This window comes from Notolabrus celidotus, chromosome 9 (assembly GCF_009762535.1).
Source record: "Notolabrus celidotus isolate fNotCel1 chromosome 9, fNotCel1.pri, whole genome shotgun sequence".
In the NCBI taxonomy this organism is placed as follows: domain Eukaryota; kingdom Metazoa; phylum Chordata; class Actinopteri; order Labriformes; family Labridae; genus Notolabrus; species Notolabrus celidotus.
In genome coordinates this window covers 29344460-29356569 of record NC_048280.1, presented here as the reverse complement: position 1 = coordinate 29356569, position 12110 = coordinate 29344460, and the positions used below count along the sequence as shown (strand labels likewise).

The 12110-nt window shown below is 39.9% G+C and overlaps 1 protein-coding gene across 2 annotated transcripts in view; it reads right to left on the bottom strand.

Moving 5' to 3' along the window:
• Positions 1 to 12110, bottom strand: part of arvcfb (ARVCF delta catenin family member b) — a 290685-nt gene that overhangs the window by 209912 nt on the left and 68663 nt on the right. For both annotated transcript variants that reach the window (XM_034691879.1, XM_034691870.1), the window contains exon 2: positions 7491 to 7573. The gene's annotated coding sequence lies outside the window, so the exon portion shown is untranslated. The remainder of the gene's footprint in view (positions 1 to 7490; positions 7574 to 12110) is intronic.

Below are 12110 nucleotides of genomic sequence, written 5' to 3'. Positions count from 1 at the left end.
TCTAACAGTGTAAGGGGCAGGGATGTTCGGAAGCAACTTGTTTCTGTCATTTGAATGGTAATGTAAATTTAAACTAACCAGATAGTTTAATTGTAATAAAACACTCAGAAAATGTAAAAAAATTGAGCTTAATTTATTTAACACAGTTGAACATGGAGTCACAGAGTCTGTAGGCAAACAATGTCAAATTGGTTTGCAGTGTGTAGCGAACTATAGCAGAGCTAGCACCACCCGCCGTCAGACCTCCCGTCGACATGCATGTCAACGTCAACTGCTGCTGAGTGGCTGCGCTACTGCTTAGACACAACATGTGACTGGCATTTCAAGCATACAATAATAAGAATGTTATTTATGTGTTTAACCAACAAGGAACTTGTGTCGACTGGATTGGGTTTTGACGTTTTATTGTTTGATTGACTAAATACACACATCCCTGGGAGAGGAACACGTATCGTTTGATTTATGTCACAGTGAGTGCTTGAAAGTGCAGAAGTTTGTTACTATTTGGTTTGTCAGTGAGGATATGTTCTGATTGGTACTGTAAGATTTGGTGAGTTTCACTTTGGGATAACTTTTTGCATCTAAAAAGTTGGCTTCAGCCGCATGTCTTCTCCTACTCTCTACTTCCCACACTTCCTGTCTCTCTTCAGCTGTCTCAACTCAACTCAACTTTATTTATATAGCACCTTTCATACATAAAAACATGCAGCCCAAAGTGCTTCACAGAATAACAGAGACAGGAAACAACAGCAATGGTAAAATTATAAAAGGCAGGATTATAAATAAAATACTTAAAAATAAAATAAAATCAATACAGTAAAATTAATAAAATAAGTAAGAGTGGAAAGAAAAGTTAAAAATAAGGTAGCGTTAACAAGTTCAGATGAATACAAGAGATAAATAGATAAATAAATAATTACATAAGAGAAATAAATGTCAAAGCAATGATTAAAATATTAATACAAATAATACAAATAATAATGCTGTCCAGGGTTAAAAAATAAATTACTCCAAATTAAAAGCTAGATTGAAAAGGTAAGTCTTAAGTTTACTTTTTAAAATCACCCAGAGAGCTCGAAGTTCTGATGTCCAGAGGCAGAGAGTTCCGGAGCTTGTACGAGACACACAAAGAACATTTAAAAGGGGAGCATTCGAGGACCTCAGTGATCAGGCTGGAACATCAAATGACAGGAGATCAGTGATGTATGGAGGAGCAAGGCTGTTAAGAGCTTTAAAAACATGTCCTATCAATAGAGGAAAAAGGCACAAAAACAACTTTAAGATACATAGAAACATTCTCGCTTCTGTTTGTAGTAGCCTACATGTAGTATGCTCACCAGCTTTTTAGCTAGAACCGGCTGTATGCAGAATAACAGTCTGTGTGCAGTGCAAAAGGAGCCACAGACACGCTGTAATGCAATCGAGTGACCCATCAGCTGTGATCCAGCTACAGTATAGCTTTTATTAATGTCAATAAACATATGTCTACATCTGCAATATGCCTTAAAACATCATCTCTCAAACTCCATCTTACTTCTCATGTTTGTACTTTGAAGTCCTTGACAGGAACACTGACTACACAAGACGCCCTGAAAATGTGGCTACCCACATTTGACCCAAGAAGCTATAATGCAGTAAGAAAATAAGTAATGGATTCAAAACTTTCGGTTGATGGCGACCTTTTCAGTCAGCAGACCATATCCAAACATTTCCCTCTAATACTACAGAGGAGCAGCTCAGGGGAAACACTGACACAATCACTCTTCCAGGTAAAGAAAGCATGGCAGTGTCAAAGCCTAAAGAAAGGCGCTCTCCTCATGTGCCATCATAATTGTGACCAATCTCCTGCTGCTCTGTAGGACGTAATTATTACTGAGAGCAGCTGTAAACATATGCATCAATGGTACACAAATGGCGACACTGAAAAGGAAAGGAAAGGTCGTATAGCGTGTCTGTAGCCAGAGAATAGTAATACACCTAAAGTGTAGGTTGGCTGTGCAGTAAACACAGGAACATGATTCAGAGTTACAACTGAGCTCGACCACGTCCATATCCAGAGAATCTGCATAAGCTTTACATCAGCCACACCTTCAGCTTCACTCTTTTTATTCTGAAGTCAAACATGTAATCTTCTGAGGAGGCTGAAAACCTCCCTTTTCACTCAAAGTGCTTTGCAACGCATGAAATTATTGAAACGGCACGTTCCGAGCACAGTTAGACTCATTACTGTGGTAAATGCAGACAGCAAGAACATGAAGGTGTTATCGTTACAACCTGTAATTTCCTTAAAAGATTGCAAATTCCACTGAGGACCAGAGTTGAATGCACTGCTGCAAACCCCATTTCACCCTCCGTCTCCACCAATTCCCTGTGCCACATCCAGTCATAAAAAAGCTCTTCTCACCCAGTGTACATTAACTTATTAAAGTCGTTCTCTCTCTGGCCCATTAATATGCCCTCAGTGCATAAATGACAAACAGTGGCCTCAGACGCACTCTGACTTTGGATGATTCAAAATGAGTAATAAACAATATTTGAACACTTCCTGCAGCTCAGGCACAAGATGACAAGAAATCATTTCAAAGGCGACATGGTCGAAATGTCACTTTGAGTAGCAATTCTCTGGCAAAAATGTGCTTATCAATCACGCTGTAGATGAAGAGACAGGAAGGGGACCAAAATAAAACTAAAAGAGTGAGTTTCTGCAGGAGAAAAAAAGTGCGATTAACTTTGATAAATTACCCTCTATCTGAATTATTTTAAAAACAAGACATTGTGGATCACTGGGCTGTGAGCCAGCAGTCGCTCTGCCTTCAAATAAAAACAAAACGTTGGCTTCTCTGAGGTGTCAGCCGCACACAGAGAGAGAGAGAGAGAGAATAAAGTAGTGCATTAGTGGGAAAGCTGGGAGTTCATGGCTGTGGTCCTGTTGGCCCTCAGAGACAGTCTGTGTGACTCCTGGCTAACGCTGCCTTATTAAAAGTCCCCCTTTGCACATTCAACACCACTGTCAGGAAAAGTTTCTTCAAAACTTTCTTGAAACAATTTAAGTTTTCATACAGCAAAGGAGCAGAGCAGAGTCAACTTATAATGTATGTATTTTAGAGAATACTTTATCCCAAACTAGCAGAGGGACACCATGGGGTACTGAAGTCTAACTAACTAGTCACTTGCTTGTTATGTGGTGTCAAAACTGAACATCTCTACACCTAAACTGGAATTAACTGTGGTCTCAAAAGAGACTGACCAACGCTTTGCTTCTACTTTTGCTGGGTTGGCTGCAGGAATGACAGAAAAGAGGCCTGCTTCTCTTGCAATGCTGCTGTTCATTGACTAATTATGTCTCTGTTGAAATTACCATGTAGTGGTGCGTTTCCACCAAGTGGCCCCGTTTGGTTCAGTACAGTTTGGTACAGTCTAGCACAGTAAACCCTCATCTTGCATGCGTTTCCATAGCCAACCGTATCCTTGGACGCTTCAGGCAGGAAGCGTGTTGGCTGTGTTATGGCGCCAATATGGCTTGTTCTTCATTTTGGCGAGCGTGTTAACAGATTAGACCATTCAGACTGAGCAGCACAACTCAAGCGCCTCTCACGTCTCGCACCTCCTCGCTGGTAATCTATAGAATAGAAGCCTTCCAGATTTTGTCTACAAGCTGCATGCGGGTCTTAGCCAAAATACACAGAAAAATGATAACCTAAGGGCTGTATTAGCTTTGTATCAGCTACATTGAAGTCACAAGCATGACAAATACATTCTGAAAGCCCTTCCAGAATGTTTCTCACAGCCACAGCTCACTCTTCCCTTGTTTTACCGCAATGCTTTCATTCTTAAATTGTGGTCAGAACAGTTATTTGGTCAATGAAGTGATCAGTGAACTTTCATTTAAAAAAGTTGTCATGCATCCGTAGATATGTTTTTTTTAATTATTAAACAACATCAGGTTATAGTAAATACTTCTTGTGCAATGTCCCTCTGCCTTTGCATCCATCGCTGTGCACTTCTCACTGCTTAGCAGGTTTTTCTTCCGTTCAAGACCAACCCCAACACCTGAAACCATTCCCTGATATGAGTAAAACAGGTATGTACCATATTTTAAATTAGCACAAAAGTGAGTTTAATTCATTCTTAAGACCGATACCGCTACTTGATCCTGCTACGTGCTTGTTGATCCAAACAGCTGATCAGCGTGTATTCGTGCTCATGCAGCGGTAGAACACCGGTCTGCAAAATAGTGCCGAAACAAAGGGGGTTTCTTCCAATTTTTTTTTACTGGTGCATGCATTTGCACAGTGATGAGTGCCTGTACCGTATTTTCTTAACTTTGGCGAAATTACGCGAAATAAGCCCCTTCCAAAAAACTGAAATATCCCTTTAAATGTCAGACATTTTCACTAAGATCCCAAGTGAGGACTGCACATTATAGGATGTGTTTAGACTGCCTGGGTGTGCCATGCGTGGATGAGGTGTGGGCAAACAGAAGTTGTGTGTATGGTGATATTTCAGTGTGGTGTTCAGTAAATGTCTGTTTCATGATGAGACTTCTGACCAACAGTCAAAACATCCAAAAATGTTGAGTTAAAAAACAAATATGATAGTTGAATAAAGAAGATGAAGTCAAATCCAACTTACTACCTAAATAACTACCTTCATAACTAACTAACTAACTAATTAACTAACTAACTAACTAACTAACTAACAAGCTAGCTAACTAACTAACTAACTCACTAACAAATAAACACGTGAATGAGTGAATCAATGAATCAATGAAAGCTGCATTATACCACCGAGGCAGAAGCCAGTATAGGAATATTGAATACTTGGATTTCATAAAACCATTAATGCTGTAAATGCTGTTTTACAAGCCACAACACATTGTTGAGGTACAGCAAACTTTTAATTTTTCACCAAATAAAACACAACTCCACTAAAAGCAATGAAGTATGTAATTAGAATGAATACTGACTCACTATGTCCCTCCTAGTATTTAATCAAGACTGAATCCCCAACAAAAGTGAACTGAATTGTGTCTAATATCCTGATCTGAGACACTTAATACATTTTTGCCAATATTTCAAAGTTCAACCACATAACGCCTGAGAACATGAGAGTTTAATCACTGAGTTTGAGTTTGAGAGGTCTTATTAGTTCACACAAGGCATGCTCGCACAGTGACAGTCTACTATAATTGGTCCCTCGCCAGTAGATTAATATGCATTCCCCCTCTATTAAAGTAGCCTTTTTCAGTGAGGCTCCAGAGAGTTAATTAAACCAATGCCATTTTGAAGGGGCCGAGGATTCAGGGATAAAACTACGATATGAGAGGTGGATAGATAACTGTGGTGTCCTTATGTTGATGAACTTAACCTTCTCTGACAAGTATTTACTGTGCAGTGGTTACAAGCTGACACTGTTGAACCCTGAAATGTTTTGCAGGTGTTAGTGAAAGCTGATGTGTTGACATTATGTATAACTGAAGGTCAGCTGCAGAAGTCTTATTCAGAGAGGTCATGTTAAATTTGCTCTTTACAAATAAAAAATCTCCCACGTGTGCAACACTTGAATGCAAACAGCAGCTGTGTGTTTGTACCTCTAACAGCGAGGACAAGAAGTTAAAGGTCACTTTGGAATTGTATAGAAGGAGTGTAATTATGAAGTAACACAAGGAATGTGGAGCTAAACAGAAATAGGGAGAAAATGATACCCAAGTCGTATTAGAATATTTATGCTCTGCATTCCCAGCCTTACTGGGCTTGTGAAGTTTTCTTTTATAATATTTTATTAGAAAAAAAAATCTCTCAAAGGTCTCCAGAAAGGAATAAAAATTGCTTTGATAAATACTTTGCAGAGACCTTGATGCAAAAAGTTCTCAAACATCAGTCGCTGAATGACTCCTGGTTGAGCTGTAGGGTACGTAAAGAGAAACTGAGCCAGTGTCCGTGATTTGACCTCCCCTTAAGCTAATCTGTTGTAAACAGTCGGCCCACAGATGGCCAATTCTTCCCACCTTGATGAATCATTAAGAAAGGATTTGGGCTTTGAAAACACACTAACAGCATTTGTGCTTTTAGCTGTGCACTGCAAGCTCTCAGACTGAGGAGCAGAGGATGATAGGGAGGAATAACTTAGAGGTTCTCTTCCAGCCACTCTGCCTCTCAGGGGGGTGGTAGAAAAGGAACAAATCGGTGGAGAATCGCAGCCCAAGGGGGGTGGAGGTGAGTTAATCTCTCGTCCCAGTGCTTTCAATAACTGCATGTCAAAGCTTGGCTGTCCTCACCATTTTCTGCAAATTTTATCCACCAGTCTTTAAATCTCCCCTCATGCAGAGTCTAAGGGCTGATATCTCATCCCAGGCCGGGCTGTAACTCCCGGTTGAGCTGCACAGATGCAGTTCTGGTGATGTACTGCTCCCACAAGAACAGCCAGCGCAGTAGCTCAGTTCCATTAAACAAAAAAAGTACAAGACCAAGACAGCAACAAAACCTGACCTAGAGTTGGGATCCATTTTAGCTGCCAGAAACAAGATTAACCTCAGCAGCAGAAAGGAACAACATAGTAGTGACTCAGGGTTATCGTAAATCAGTGGCTAAAGAGAGTCCTCTTGTCAAAGGGACCAAAGAAAAGGGCTGACTGGTTTGTTGTTTTGGCTTTTTGTTTTATTCTGGAAACAGGGCTTCCACAGTTTCAGCTCACAGCTCCCAGGCAACGGACACCAAGAGCTGGATTGTTTGTCAGGTGGCAACAAAAGTTTACCTCTTTCAAACTTAAACATCAGTACTTTGGAAGACTTTTAACAGCGAAGGAAAGTTGTTGAAAAGATCTTTTGCACACTCGACAGTTTCTGGATCTGTGTTTTATCTTTTAATGGATGAACGTAAACGGAGACTTAGCAGACCTTATTTAATTATTCTTAAAGGCAGACTGGGATTCATCCTCTAAAAGTTGAAATAGCCGTTCAGATGATTTGAAATTCAGAAATAAATCTACCAAAATTTTGGGACTCTTTTATGATTTATATAGTGTCATGTAGCCAAATGTCATGTTTGTAACCAAAGCTTCATGGTGACTTTGATCATGGTACCAGATAATCCCCTGTCAAAGTGGAGATAGTGGGAAGAATAAACCACAATACACCTATTTTAAAAGAGAAAACTCAACATCTCATTCACAAAACAGCGACAAAACAGCTCTAACCCACCCTCATCCAGGTCTACCCTCGCCCGCTACGCCTTGCCAATGAAAGGCGCCCAGTACGCCCATACCAATAGTGCCCTAAGTCACCCACCAGACTCTTCTCCTCTGTTGTCTCCTAGAGGGGAAGGAATTAACCCTCATCCACATCTGTGTCCAATAGGACTTGAAGCAGTTTGTGGCTCTTACTCATGTTGTTCCCACCTTGAGATCCTTGTCTGTGTTACTTACTATCAGATGTACGTCGCTTTGGACAAAAGCTAATTACATTTTTACATTGTAATGTAGAATGGACTCACCAGTGGTTGTGGAGAAAGACCCATACAAATATCAGGACCGGCTGACATTTATCACCCCAGACACAACACTGGAGAGGCAACACCTGAAAAACAGAAAGAAAACAATTTAGATTTCAATCTGAGTAAAAACTACTGGACCAGGATAGTCCCATTATTCAGTATCCCTTTCAGTCCGCCTCACATATCAAACAGGAAGTGTTCAAAGTGTTGAAAGGTGAAGCAAAAATACAACATGTTACATTCATTTTATGAAGGGGTGGTTGCATGGGTAAAGAATTAACTCAGTCAAAGACCGAAAACTACAACCCTGCAGCGGCTGTCAGACACTGCTGACAACGGCCTTGATGAAGACATAAGGAGATGAATTAAGATGAACTAAGCACAGCAAGCCAGAAGTATCTAAAGAGCACCTGTGTGTGATCTATACAAAGACCCAGCTGTGTGTCCATACGAAATGTTAATTCAGAGCTTGTATGTGAGACAAAGCTTTCTGTTTCTCTATTTTTCACAAGATTTGGTTAATGCTATACCAGTCTAAGATCAGTAAGAATAAAAAAGGTGAATGTGTTAAATGTCTCACATTAGCTTTACATTTTCAGATAAAGCAGCAGTACAAAAACAGAATTATGTTAACATTGAGTCAAACACAATCTGTCGTGGAGCTCCAATGTTAAAAATGACCTTGTCTTTAAGAACTAAGCCACATTTGCACAACCTTTTGCATGATTACTAGGCCTACCTGAAAGAATATTTCAAACTACAAAGTGAAGAGTGAAAACAGAATTATCTGGACTGTGTTTATAGAGTGCTTTCTCTAGTCTTCTGACCACTCAAAGCGCTTTTGTATTACAACTTACATTCACACCACATCCATAAACTGATGGCAGAGGCCTCTGTGTAAAGCACAAAACTGCATTAATCCCATTCACACACCACTTACACAGCCACTGTGGGCAGCTTGTTTTGCCCAAGGACGCAGGGCATGCAGACAGTGGAACCTGGAACAAACCCCCACCTTCAAAGTGAGAGATCACTGATCCACCGCTGAGTCACAGCCACACCTATCTATTCAATTACAACACACATAAAAAGTCTGAATAGATTTTAAAATACAGTCCATTTTGTTGTGATGTGTGAGTGTAAGGATTAGTTATTTAAGCGTATAAAGCTTTTTACGCGACACACAAAATGGAGAAACACTTTTAGAAGGGAAAGGAAATAACAAGATGAACTTAAGTGTTAAGTTTGCTAACTGTGACACTTTAGAGAGAGGGGCCTACTTGAGGATTACTTTCACTGACACTACTTAAACTGACCAAACACAGCACTGATATTATTCATTTACTATCCCCTACTATTGCTGCCACAAGTTCCTTATAAGTTTGCTGCAGACAGAGGAGCACGTGTGTTGTGCCTGTCAAACAGTGGCAAACAAAGTGGCTTTCCCAGCTTCCCTTTCTCACAAAATAAAGCAAAATAAAGAGCTGGAAAATGTCTAAATAGAGCAAACACGTGTGCCAGACTTTCTTAAAACTGGCTGAATTACGTGGTAGAGTTAACCCTGTCTGCAGCAGTTAATAGATTAGCCTCTATGCCGGTCCTCCTGCCCAGTTTCATAGCTAACTAGCATCTACTGTGGGTGATACATTGGCTATGGTTCCTTTTACACTAAAGAAACACATCATCTAAGCTCTGCATCAAAAGTTTAGCTTGAAAAGAACCGTTTATTTACACATGTGTATAATTTATGCCGTGCATGAAGAAGTAGATTATCCTGCAGGTGTGGTTTGAAATATCACCATGAACATTTAGGATCAGTGTATTTTACTGACATCACTGAACTGCTATGAAGTAAGATAGTTTATTTCCTTTTAGCTTGAGGCATGTTTCACCCACATCCTGAAGTAAAAGCCTTCCAGACAGTTCCTCTGGCCGGACATGTTACATTAACACTGACATTCATGGCTGTGGTGAAAGAAGGAAGACAGTATTGATGGGCAGCCATAAATCAGCAATGACTGTATGAGTGCACCGCCTGTCATAAAAGATGCTGGAGATCCTTGAGGTGAAAATGGCATTCAGCAGTGAGAGGAGGAATATGAAAACAACAGAGGAGGATGTGAATAAACGCTCTGAATGCTCCATGAGCAGAGGCAGACAGCAGCAGAGGCAGACAGCAGCATGAGGTGGTGAGGTTTGTGTCCTGTCTGGTCAGGGGGCGAGACCGCGACAAGAACCTGACAGAGAGAGAACAGGACCTCCAGCTGAGTACCTGACATATTTCTCCATCCCTCCTCTGTGATCTTTCTGATCCACTCTCTCTACTACTCCTTTAACCCTGTCAGCTGAGCAGTACAGCTAAAATGTGAAAGGTCACAATCAGAGTGGATCCAGAGACGCCAGATGTTATAGACAAATGATAAAATGTTGCTGAAGCCTTAGGAGCTGAACGCACTGCAAGTAAATAAATCATGAGCACACAGAGGAAACATCTTCAGCAATCTGTGGCATTTTGGCAAGACACTTAAAGCAAAATAACAGAAGCATCTCTTTATTTGCTTGTGATCAGTTTGCAGAATGTGTCTTCTTTGTGTTTCAAGTGTTCACAGTGCCTTTTGTGATGCACTGTATTTTATGCTAGCCTCATTTTTATTTTTTGCTGCATTTTCTAAACACATGAATACTTAAGACCAGCAGCTGTGTTGAATTAGCCCACTTGTTTCATGCAGCTCTTGTTACTTGTCTTTTGCCGCACATTCCCACTCACAGGTCATCAAACACAGCAGCTTGGTTCTTGTCAGAGAGCATCCAAAGTAACAATATAGTAGTATCACTTTACTGTCATCTGTTGACTCTTTATCTAACTTATGGATATAATTGGCTGTCAAAGTCAGATGACTAACAACACGGAGCCTGAGAGTCCTGAGAAACTTTCAACGCTTAGTGCCTACTGTTCCAAAGTGCACAGTGCAGGTTTAGTTCCAACTCTCAGCCCTTTACTGGATGTTGTTCCCCTCTCTCTCTTCTCAGTGTCCTTCTCCAACCACCAATAATAATACAATGAATAGTAAAGCTTGACTACTTTTGGGTAGGGTCAGTAGTCTTCCAATTAAATTACTGATGAATGCTGATGGATATTATTACTTTTTCTCCAAATAGCACAAAGCAAGTAGAGTTTCTTTAACCCCATTCCTACCAACTGCACCTTTAAGTCATGCAACATGCTTAAGTTTTGTAACATACATTATAATCAGTGGATTAGTTCAGGTATTGCACATATGGTGTAATATTGCTGAAGTGCTAACATGGCAGTGCTTAAATGAACCACGTATTTGTCTGAAGTCCACCTAAAAGAGTTTCAACTTAATTATTTTCATTGATTCTACATAAAAATGAAGAATCTATAGACTGATAACATGATTTTGGGTATCTGAAGTAATGTGGTATCATCATCATCCTGAAGTATTTCAGAGGGCGTTGATTGTACGCAGGAACAGATTGAGCAGATTTGTACTGAAAACAAAAAAGAGGCGACTGCATCCACCATTACCCAGTCCTCTATCCCATCAGCTGTTTACTGTTGACAACTTGGATTTTAAGTTATTTCTTTATTATGCTTTGGTCATATTTTAATACAAGAGTATTACAGTAAATAACAGTGATATTGCAATTTCAATTTTAAATGTGGGAGTTTCAAATTGTGAGGTAAACGTGTAGACTAGTTGAGACTGCTCTGGACAACTCGTTCAAAAAGTCAAATGTGAAGCAAAAACTCACAGAAAAGGAAATCATGGATAGAAGTCCTTTATCTCTGACTGCTGCTTACATCAGAAGCCCGATGCCCCCAAAGGCTAAATCATTTAAAGACTATAGTCAACTGGTTATGAGATTAGCCTGAACAAATAAGTTTTGTTGCTTAAACATGACCAAACTGTAACTATTGTGCACTTTTAACATTTTAATATTTGTAATGCGTGTCAAAATGTCAAATTGTGTGAAGAACTTGTTGGAAAGCTGCTCCTCATTTATTATGCCTGACTTGACTGTAATATATTAACAGTTGAACCATACACTGCATATGTTTTATGACCTACCTTCAGTGTCTCGTGTGTGCCAAACTGAGAACAGACTGAGACTGATCCTCAGATTTTGAAGCTCAGAGCTGCAGAACACTCCTCATAACAGAGGAGTTGGGAGTGTGAAATCGTTGCAGATACTTTTTTTTTTCTGCAGTTGCAATGTATTGAGGTCTAACATAATCATGGCAGATAATTTTTAACTGCGCTGTCTTCTAATTGAAGTCCTATCCATGCAGCTCTGACAAATTGTTTTTTAAATAGTTATACATTTTCTGGTGCACTGCAGAGACAGACCAGCACACCCAAAAACTAATTTTCTGCAAATAGCAAGAACTTTTCTTGTTAAAAACGTGAAGACATTAACAATTCCTGGGAGGCCTGTGAAAAACACGATGGTGGTGCTTGCAAATAGTGGCCTCGTTCACTGATGTTGCTCATTCTGCTGTGTCTTTCATGTGACACCATTACAGCCTCTTTTATTATTATTTCTACAAAGAAAATGATTCAAAGCTCTGCAGGAAAAGAACAAAAATGTGTTCTA